The following is a 12,525-nucleotide window of genomic DNA, read 5'->3' on the forward strand; positions in this document are numbered from 1 at the left end:
AAACGTAAAGAACTTGACGTAAAGAAAGTGTCATAAATTTAACTCTCATGAAACATATAATATTAGACCGCAACTAGTGTTATTTGTTTATAATTTTTGTTCGTATAAAAAAAAGTAGAATCAGAGTAGTAATACGTTATGCAACGCACACGTAAGTTTAAGATAACAAATATATTACCAAAGCATCCAGCGCTTAACGATAAGTCGTCTTTGGCAATGTCACCTTGATTTTGAAAACCACCAGTTCCTGCTATGTGAACTGCAGACCTAAGAATAACAATGAATTGTATGTCAGAGGTGTGTAACAATGTGCATTAAGACACGTGTGCAGACAAATTAACATAAAACGAAATACGAACAAACAACTATTCTCTTTCAGTTTTTTATCATAATTCAACGTGTTTTTTATAGACCATTAAAACAAGCCCAAGACAAATATAATACACAAAAATAAACGTCTTTCTCTTAATACATTTGGAGAACTGAGATAAAATTAACATTTTTGTTATAAATATCAAAGTAAAAAAAATACGAAATCGACTTAGTTCATGTTCAAATTTTTTAATATGCATGTTTATAATTCAAAGTAACATAATCAACCTAACCAAAAGTTGGACCATCTTTAAAATACGAGTGGCGAAATTACACTTTAATTGAGGTTCAAATATATATTTCAGAAACGAGGCTGAAAGTATATATTAATATATATATTTATATATATATTTATATAGTTATATATTTTGTCGAACAGACAACTGTGCGAGTTAAGCAATACATGTACAACCATGCATCTGACATTTTGTGGAAACATTTTATTGAAACCAAAGCTTTCCCCGACTAATTTGCAATTAAAAACATGTAAATAATACCAAACGTTCTGACGGGAGTAGAGCCAAACAAAATATTGTTTTTTTAAATATAGGAAACAAAATTGCTGATTTATTTCACTGCGAAATTAGTGTTTTACTTAAAAGTCGTGGCTGGAGAGGTTGCTGTCTACCTTTCTTAGTAAAATATAACCATACACAGTGGCCATGTCAAATGCTAGATGTTATATGAATATCGAGTGATATAGGAAGCCAAGATGAGTCCTTTGTTACGCAAAAGAGGACGACTTATTTAACGCCTTATTTAACATGTTAATATTCCTCTCTCAAATTGAAGAAATGTATCTGTTAAAACCGAAATGCAAAATTGAAGTAAACGAGATTAAATTGTGTCTATAGGTCAATACCTTTTTCGAAACAAACTATTGTGGGAAATGATACATATTTGTAAGATATATTTGCATTTTACAACAATTACCTCCATTTATTTCGTATAGGCATTTATTGGTGAGAATATATTAAACTATTGGCGGAAAGCGACGTTACAGTAGTGCAAATAAAATGTCCTTATGAATTTTGGACTTATTATGTTGTCAAAACACTTTCCAGCTAATAAGAGCCGGGTTACAGTGGGAGATGTAATAAGTGTTTATTTATTATGGTTTACGAAATGTAGAGTGGGTTTTGATTGTGGTAAAAACAGTTAAATATATCAGTTTGATAAATAATAATCATTACAAACTAATGCACAAAAACATTCACATACGTCATTGCATTTCACTCGCTGGAATAACCAGCCAGTGTGTTCACGCGAACGCTTTTTATTTACAATTTAGCGTGATAAGGACAAAATATTCTTTTTCAATCGATATGTTTTAAGCTGTGTTCCCACTGCCGATCAGATCAACTAGATCAAGCCCGACCAAGCGGTCGGGTACTGGTCTGGTTCGGTCGGCATGAGTGGTCGAGGGCGGTCGGGTAGGTCGGCATTGGTCGGGCTTCCTACCCGATTTTTTGACATGTCAAAAAATATCGAGTAGCGGTCGAGTAGGAAATGGATCGAGAAGCGCTCGGAAAGTGGTCGTGTATTAGTCGAGTAGAAGATCGAGTTGATCGTGAAGCAATCGTGTGGCGATCGGATTGACATCTTTTAAACGATATGTACCCGATCCGCTCGACCTCTACCCGAGTTATTTTAGATCGCAACACGATCCTCTCGACCTCTATTCGATTTGATGTACAGATTTACTGGAATGCTACCCCACGGCTACTCGACCGTACACGATCACTTCCCGATTGCTATTCGACCATACACGAGCTCATGTCACGATCTGTACCCGATCCGCTCGACCTCTACCCGAGTTATTTTAGATCGCATCACGATCTGGTCGTGTGAAGATCTGGTGGCGATCGAGCTGAGGTCCACTTGGTCGAGCTGAGATCGTATAGGGCTCGCGTATTGGTCGAGATGATTGAGCGGAAATCGGAAAGATGGTTGAGTGGACGTCGTGAATGAGTCGTGTGGGGGTCGTGTTTTATCGACAAGAGGTCGAGAAGAAGTCTTGTATACCCTTTTTGGACGAGCTTGGTCGGGTTCGGTCGGGAAATTTTGGTGATCGGGATGATCGGATCGGCAGTGGGAACCCACCTTTATCAAGTTATTGAATATGTGTACATTGTTAGATAAGTATTTATATTTACTGTTAAGGAATAAGAGCGTGTTTAAATTCACCTTACAAAATAATGACGCGTTTTATGTCTCTAAGATGAAATGTGTACTATGGCGTATTGCATATTGGATTTGTTTGTTTGAATATTTGTAAGTAAACAATACTGTCGTATATAGATTAACGGTTGTGGTTTTTGTACAACAATCAATGTCATGGGAGACTTATTATATAGCAACTTAAATATTCACAATTATATGTCAAAACTCTGTAGCCTACAATTTGAAAGTATGTTGACGGTATTTTAAAAGTTATTTAGATCATACGGTGATTCTTTTTTTTATTCTACACATTGGAGTAAAATAGAAAAACATGGACGCTTTTTTAAAACTAGGACACATTCCAAACTGTATTGCAACACAATGTGTTTGCGTGTTTTTTATGTAAAGAACACTATACAGTTCTATATTTCAAACGCATAAAATCAAACTTCACAGTTTGAAGCAGAAGTAAAGCAAACTGTCGTCAAATGACTTTCTTTTCTTAGCAATTACGCATTTTGGTAGAACATACGACTTCGGAATTGCGTAAAAGTTCTAAAATCAAAAATGTAAAAGTATTTAAGTGTTATTTGAACAAATTATTTATGAAGTGGATTAATATTTATTTATTTTGTCCTATTTATTTATTGTTTATGTATTTTTTTTATTTTGTTTTATGTACGTGCTATAAAGTAATGTTTTATTTTATAGAATATAATGTGTGTGTTTTCAAATAATATAACTCATATGAACTGAAAGAGAATACATGTGTTATACATGTAGTCATATGTGATTTTTGTATTGTAAATATAGCAGTTTTGGTATTTACAAATTGTAATTTTTTTCTTTGGTGTCTACTTATTTTAATACAGACACCCAATTCTGAAATACGTACTGTAATCAATCTTTTAGCTGCATACTCTCTGCAAATTATCGGATGTATTGCCGAAATGCCACAGTATTTTTACGGTTTAACCTTTGATAATTAGATATTGTGTTATTGAGTTTCACATTACAGCTGAGAGCAACGTTAATCAAACTGTAATGGCACATGATTAAAGATCTGTTAAAACTCAACAACAATAACAATACATTGTTATTCCATATTTAAGATGCAATAGATATTATGTCTAAAATACAATAGTAATTTGTCTACTTTTAAAGTTTACCGATACACATGCTTACAGCTCTGACTGTGCGGTAGATTCTTCCTTCAATAAAAGACAAAATACAACTGGTATGTTAATCTCTAAATTTAGAATTCTCGTAGGACATATACATGTTTCTCAGACACAATGACAATAAAATATTTATCGAAGACTGTTCAGAGTTTTACGTAATCGACAATTGTATCCTTATCAAAACATAGCAACTTCTTTCCAAACGCAAGTTGTTCACGTGCTTTCTATTAATTAAGTTCCAAAAATGTTCATCATGTGACGCAAAATTATGGGCGGCTACCAGTCCAATATTAAATGTAAGATAGAGCGATATCATGATTTGACGTAACACAAACATTTAAGACGTTATATTCATCGGTTACATGTACATTAAATATTTCCGCTGAATAGAACATCATATTATGTAAACAACTAGTCAATCAGTGCCACTGAAGTGGAACACAAACCTCATTGCAATCCAACATCGAATAAACCATGCATTCAAATTTTGGTGATATGGCCAGACAAAATAGTTGTGCGTGGATATCCGGACTTTCAGGAATATGTAATACATTTACGCTTCCTTCATCATGTGTGTTTACAAAAGATATACTTCCATTCGATGACAAAAGGAATTAAGTGTGATATACTCTTACGATAACTACAGCCATTGCAGTGAAATGCTATTTTTAAGATTTACGGATTGTTGACATTTCCGAATTATTATATTACATTTATTGAATTTTCTTATTACATCTTTCAACATTAGTCGTATTGTCCATTCAATGTTTTAGCTGTAATATATGTATATCTTCGTATCTCTTTTAAGTTGTTGTGTATATATTGTTATATTTATTTAGTATATAAATTAAAATATATAAAACTTCGAAACTAACCACTGCAATGTTTTTTGTTTCCTGTTAATTGGCGAGACTAACGTTTTTAATGTAAGGGTAATACAACATTTGTATGTGTATTAAAATCATCGATTTAATGTATATATTTTGTTAAACACATACGTTTATCTTTGCGAAGTTGCGTATGAAAATCCGCCCGGTTAATGTTTAGTCCAGAACCTTTAAAATGTGTACATTTATGATGAAGTAAAACTAATGTAAACATACCGAAACACTCCGAACCTATTCCGTTTACATTTATTTTTCTACATTAGAATTATTCTAAATGTCCAAAAACATCCAATTAAATATTTGTATACAATTAATTTGCTTATTTTATAGGTCAACATATTACATTTACACCAATTGACACTTTTGCAAAATTGGAGAGGCGTTACAGATGTCCTTCTTAATGCAGCAACTTCGTGAAAGAAAAATTGATTGCAACAATGAGAGTGTGTACCACAATACTACGACATACACAATCCCATTTTATTACGGAAGAAGATAAAGGAGTTACATGTTTCCCATTTCAAATCCATGTGTAAGACAACTATATGTTTCAATAACGCCTTATTGATAACGTGCAGTTACCGAAAATTAAATATATAACACTTAACCAGACAGCTAATATCGATTCACGTTCTGATTTATACAGTTAAGTGTATTGATGACTATAAATTACTTTTAAAGTAATTTGCAGTCGTCAATACACGATAACTGTATAACATTGTATAAATTATTTTACTTAAGAAAAATAAACAACTGTGCATGTACATAAAATTACGTATTAATGATATATTCGACTGATTACAAAAATAAGACGCTATTTGAATGCCATAATTCGTATAATCTAAAACGATATCTGTCAAAATAAAGATATTAATGTTAGTCGAGAATACGACCTTTTCCTGAAAAAAAAACATTTCATAAAATAAAAATTAAAGCTAATTGGTTTGGTTTTGTTTTTTTTATGCACTTATATTTATAATATCACAAAATATGTTTAATGAATTTAAACCTGCTTATATATAGCTATTGTCAGATCAATAAATTCACTCCTGTTGTACACTATTTAAATAAAATATTGCAGCGAAAACAGAAGCGTTTCCACACTAATGATGATACAAATACCCTTTACATAAAGATATGCCCCTTTATTGTACGCATGTAATTGAATACAATTTTTCAAACATGATTAACATTTAGAATGTGAAAATTCATTTGTATTTACGATTTTGTCTGTGTTTCTTATATTCCATTTAAACATGCTCGATTAAAATAACTGCATTTCACCGGAAGCGGCGCGATAATATAGCGCGATATCCTTCATTGAACCGTCGATTGAGCTTATGAGCGTGATATGCTTTGACTGTTAAAAACGACGTTGTTTTAGAAGACAATGTCCTTTTATTCAGTTAGAATGAAGACATTGTCATTAATAAGCACAATAACAGTATGCTTTGTTATATTTACTCAACAACAAATGTGAATAAAATATATCTTTTCGGATAATGAATCTATTGTGACAACTCAATCGGGATTAATTTTATGAATATTAAAAATGAACTTATAATTACAACTTATTGATGATAGTATTTATGTGTCCTAAACCAACTGCTCAAAATAATATACTGATTTCTTTATACAGCGAGTTGATATTAAAACGTATTCCGAGTCGTTTTCTTGAGCGGTTTCTAGGAATTCTAGTTCGGGCAAATAGACAAAAACATTTTTTGTCTAATTAAATATGGTACAGATTAAATGAATTGTTATTTCTGTTTGATGATACCATTAAACAAGTTCATAAACAACTTTCTTCTTTTGTTTACATTTTTAAAAAACCCTATTATTTCCTGTAAGGATGCAGTTTGTATTGACGGTAAATATAAGACGATTTTATATTGTGTCTTCTAACTGTGCCAGCAGGCTATTTATGAACCCAGATGTCTCGAAAAAACTTACATGTATCTAATTATTGAAAAAAATGCTAGAAAATGCCATCATTACAAAACAGAACAAAATCAGGTATCTTTTTACAGAAGAGCAGAATTGTAAAGGAAACGCAGTTATTTTTAAACTACCTTACCATTGGGAAAAAAACTGCAGAATTAATTACCGTTAAAGGAGCATGTTCCGATAATAATAGTTATATACATTCAATATGTATACACTTTATTGAAATAATGATGTTCTATCCCCTTGTTCTATAACTTTTTTTTAATTGTGTCGGTTTAATAATAATAATGTATTTTTTTTCTGACATCTAACTATAATGAAGCACTCTTGTGTTATTTATGGATATGTGGACGTATATTTTAAAACAGAATCGACGTTTCATGTCTAATTCATTGTGTTAATCTTGCATTTGCAATTGTTCGGGATCCTCGCCATATGTCCAATTATTCATAATAGTAGACATTATAAAATGCCTTTTCATGTTCAAATGATTGCCCCGCTTTATTATAAAGGCTTAAACTAAAGATATCTGTGTGAATTGTATACTTGATTTATGTGGCACCTTATTCGATATAGTAACCGAGGTGAAGATGTTATTGGTAACCAGTAACATCTTTTAAAACAAATTATATTCGGACACTGTAATTTCTGAGTAACATACACCTATAATAAAAAGTCTTAATTGAACTATTTTATAATTAATATATATATTTTATTTCATTCAATGTGGTGTGTGCCACTTTTATGTATTAATTATATGTCAACATAAGCCTTAAAGAGGCATTTTCACAGATATTGGCATGTATTGAAGTTTGACATTAAATGCTTTATATTGATTAATCTAAACATTGGATATAAAAAGCTCCAGTAAAAAAACAAGAATAAAATTAAAAAAGTAACCCTCAATTGGGCTCGAACCACTGACCCCTGGATCTATCGCTTAGACCACTCGGCCATCCGAGCTCATACAATTAGTGATGACTTTTTCACTTTATAGAAGCAATGTTCGTAGTATTAAAAAATATAACGACAACAACAAAACAATTATTTAATCGTTTCGCGTTGAAACGCTTTATAATTTTCAGGGTTTGTTAAATCGTCAAAAGATGCATATGATTGATATTTTAGAGCATGGTCCAGTATTAATTTACTCTTTCCTCACAATTATCATAATTACAACGAAAATTTGCAAACCTGGTGCATTTTTTTACCATTTTGTCAATTTACCAAAATGTAAAAAAGCCCCTTTAAGTTAGGACTTTGCTGTTATGAGAATATTATGATGTTAACAACTTGTCTGCATATACATAAAAAATGATTTGCCCATGCACTTAAAACAAGGAATTCATTTTAAAAGATGGTTTACAATATATAACTATCATACGTTCAAAAGTGCAATAGTAGATTTTCAACCCCGGGGCCCGGGGTGAGTGATGATCACCTAGGCCGACGTTCAAGGCTGATAAACCTCTTCAAAGGGGGTTGGAAGCATTTACTATAAACTGAAATATGCATATGATTTTCAATTTAGTACATCAAAAACAGTATTAAATTTAGAAACAAACCTTGTGTTAGTTAATATGTTAGTAATGTATTGGCTAATCGATTTTGATCGTTGTTTATTGTCTTCAGTTGTGATAAAATTATGATAAGGAAATACAAATTAACACTGACAACAAGTAGATGTCTTTCTGCAACACGAACAGATAATTAAGGAGACACTGTTTCGGTTGTGTACGAAATAATGTATGTATGTAAATGTATTAGTTTTACAAACTATTACGTGTGCATAGCGTACATTTTAACGTTTTTGCACTCTACTTGACATTATATATTTACTCTCGTTTTATTAGAACCCATTCGAAAATACATAATTATTTTACATTTTTGGAAATTGTTTTAGATATATTTTTATGCTCTTATATATACAGTTCTATTGTTTGTTATCGGCCGTTTACAATTTATAAAAACACGATTCCCTTCTGTTTATAAGTGAACATTAGCTAGTGTCAGTTTGTATAAATAATTAATGTAAGTTTTCACTTTAAATTCTTTTTGCGAAATTTCAAATATTATCGAAATATGTCCAGTTACTCAATTGTTTTATTTCAAATTAAATGTGGATGTATTATATTTGGATTTGTTTTATTATCGTATGCTTGATAAGTGACATTTAATTCTGCGCACACCTTGGAATCATTATAACAAAGATGCCAGTCTTGACATAATGTGTATTGGTCAAATTCATATGACACGTCATGCTTTTGTTATGTGGAACTATACGAAACACAATGTAACAATCACCTATTGTTTTTTTTATGGTTTTGTTTATTGGAAGCATGTGACGCCTTGTTAAAATGGATGTCGGTCATACAATCACAGCGATTGGCTGTGTTTACTTATTAGCTATAACATGTAACCTCTGTACATTTAACAAGACATTTGACACAATAATTTTATTCAAATGTATGTATGTATTTACAATTAAGCCAGATGATAAAGTTTTGCATAATGAAGAAAATTTATACATCTTTTTAAAGAAATAACTAGTATTATTAAATGAATCCCTGTACATAAATTATTGATAATTCCATTATGCCTAAATCAAAACGTACACTTTGCTCAAATGCTTATTTTCTTGAAAATGTTTGTTGTTGATTTTATCTCATATTTATCACGTTCCTAAACATCTGCTGTGAATGCGATTTTCCGAGTTAGAATTGAACATTGTCATCGATCAATAACACAGGCTTGGTTGCGGATAAAGCTACATAGAATACAGAGTGGGATATCCAAATTGGTATGAAGTCTATATAATTTATAAACAGTCAAACAAGCAAATACATGTAATCATATTTTGCGTTCGACACTTCCTTTAAGAGATAATGTCTATTGGCTGAATTGTAGTGTTCCGCTTAAGGAAACAAAGGTCATTCAGTAACAAACCATGGTTGGCCATAGTATTGTGTTTCAAGCTATGTATATAAAGCAATAACAAAGCTGAAAACATTTTGTTGTGTTTGTGTTATTTTAAATCTAATTGTCTTACAAAAAAGATATGATAAGATACAAAAGATAAATAAGCCTTTAAGATATCCGTAGTATCGCAAGTGTACCCACTTAACCCCTTATTAATTTAATACATATGCCGTAGTCACGGAATAGCATGCTTAAAGGGACCTTTTCATGGTTAAGGTTAATTGAAAAATAATATTAAAAAATGTTTCAGATTCGCAAATGTTTCGTTGTAGTTAGGATATTTATGAGTAAACAGTTATACTGAACATTGACCATAGTCTAAAATATCAATAAAATACATCTTTTGACGGTTTAAAAACCCGAATATTATACAGAGTTGCAACGCGTAACAATTGAATAATTTAAACACTTCTGTTGTTGTCGTTACATTATAACGTGGCATTAAACGGAGTGCGTGTATAAAGTTAAAGTATAAAATACATCGTTCATTGCATAAGCACGGTTGGCCAAGTGGTCTAAGCGTTAGACATTTACTCCAGAGGTCAGTGGTTCAAGCCCGGTTGAGGGTTAGTTTTCTCTTCATTTAATTTTATAAGGTTTTTGTAGCTGGACCTTTTTAGATCAAATGTTTACATTTATCAATATAAAGCATTTAATTACAAACTTCAATACATGCAAACTTTCTGACAAGGTCCCTTTAAGGCATGTGATAAAGTATCACCAAAGATTAGCAATTAAGTCAGCTCAAACAGTTTCTGCGTTTCTGGTAATGTTCGTTTCATATGCTATTTTTATATAAAATATAGTCCAGGCGAAAGTTGCCGCGGTAAGCAACTTTTCTTCCTGTGACCGAAGTTTAATTTAGTTTGGTATTCGTCGTTGTCGTTAGGACGCACACGTGAAGCTCAGTTGGTTTCGTGATGGACATACACTTCGTGGATTGTGTTATCGGTGCTTTACCACTTAAGTTATTTGGTATGTGCTAATTCACACAACATTTATAGATATTGCATAACATCGAAACGCTGATAAAACAAGAGCAGTTGTCAGTTATCAACACAAATATGCATATTTGCATTAGTCGATCCATTGTTATCGAGTACGTTTTCCCAAGATGAAACGCCATATATACAAAACCGCTTGTTTTAATGAACTGCACAAGAATATAACTTATATATTGTAAAATATTAACATACATTTTGAGTTTCTAATATTAAACTTTAATTTACATCCGGCCGATTTGCATCAAATTACGAGTAACTTACTATTCCCTAAATAAAATGAGGTTTGCTATGGTAAAGTGCATTCGATGTATTTTGATTCTTGATGTAAATCGACGATCGTTCAATATAAATTGCTAATAAGCAATACATGTAATGTTTTCTGTAATCATTTATTATGCTTGTCTTTGCAATTTATACAGAAAGCAGCACATTTATTATAAGCTTTTTCATTTCTATACAATTTGTCGTCTTACTTAGTAATGCTTGGATGCAGTGAAGGCATATAGATTGCTTCATTATCCAGTGTGGGAGACAAATATCAATGTTGCTTAAGAATCTCTTCTCAATCGATACATATGAGAAAACGAGAGACAAATAATTACAAAACAAAAATTACAGTAAAACTTAATGAAGATCCGAGATATGTGCTTTGTCAATGTATGAGTTTATTGAAACCGCGGAAACAAGAATTTGAGCCAAACGGCTTTGAAATATCAACAAAGCGGAGAGAATATTTACTTGACTTTGGAGTGACAATAATGCATATCCACAAAATGTCGCATTCAAAGTGTTCTGCTTTGGATCATCGGTGTGCGAGGTCTCACGAGCATACAGACTATTAATCAAATGATTTATTATAAAATGTCATTATTTCATAGCATTAGGTTGTGAAGTCTAACGAAAGATGCATTATAACACTGCAGGGAATCACGTGATCACAAAAGTACATCGTACGCACAAAATTGCGGAAAAAGCTCTCACTTAATGACGAAAATCGAGGTTTTCTCATATTTTTTAATATCTAAATTAATGATAACTATGCGCAAAGTACCCGCTTAGTCTCCTTATGTACTCTGATAATTGTCGTTTTCCTGAGATTTCTGTAGTTTTCTCAAACATTCAGACACAATAAACAATGAAAATTGTACATCGTCTAAACATACTTTTTTTTGACGCGTTTGCTATTCAAGATGACAAACAAACAAATAAATACAACAGTTTTTGCTTTCTAACATGCTTAGAATATTTCGTGCAAGGTTTTCCACGTTGTTTAAGCTTTTTGTTAGATCTGTGGCGAGTAATTTGGAAAATAGTACATCGTCTGAACGTTTTTTGTTTGAGTACATCGTCTGAACGGTTTTGAGTACATCATCTGAACTGCTTCTGTTTTTTACTTTTAAACTACACAGTCGGCTGCTCCATAAAACCACGGCACCACTTTGCAAAAATATCAATACAGAATTATCTTTATTCTGTTTTTTACTGATCTGAACGCCGCGTATTGGCTTTCAAACGATATTTCTCTAGCTGGTTTATCTAAGAAAGTCGTCTTGGAAGCCGATATTAGCGCCTGTCCAAACTGTTGATGCTTGCAAAAAGTTGTGAACTTTAAAACTGTCCAGTCGATAGTGAATCGATACCATTATTTGCAAATGTTATAAGCAATAACTTGCCTACGAAATATTCGCAAAGAAAAACAATGCGTGATGTATGTATATTTCAATATAGTCTGCAGCTCGTGATAGTAACAACACGCACGATGCTAATGGAATCTCCATTTCCAAATCTCGAAGGATTGCCCTATTGTATACCCTAATCATCGTCTTTTCTCTCTTTCGTACGGTCGTGAAATATAAGCATGTTGATTGTCTACTAAGTCCGTTAATGGTCGTCTCATCAATAAATTCTCTTTCCAGAAAACCATATGATCGCCTTGAGGACGCCATAAATGCAGCGACAACACGATAGAGCGTAAGTAACTTTAAAAGAATG

This window comes from Dreissena polymorpha, chromosome 2 (assembly GCF_020536995.1).
Source record: "Dreissena polymorpha isolate Duluth1 chromosome 2, UMN_Dpol_1.0, whole genome shotgun sequence".
Taxonomy (NCBI): domain Eukaryota; kingdom Metazoa; phylum Mollusca; class Bivalvia; order Myida; family Dreissenidae; genus Dreissena; species Dreissena polymorpha.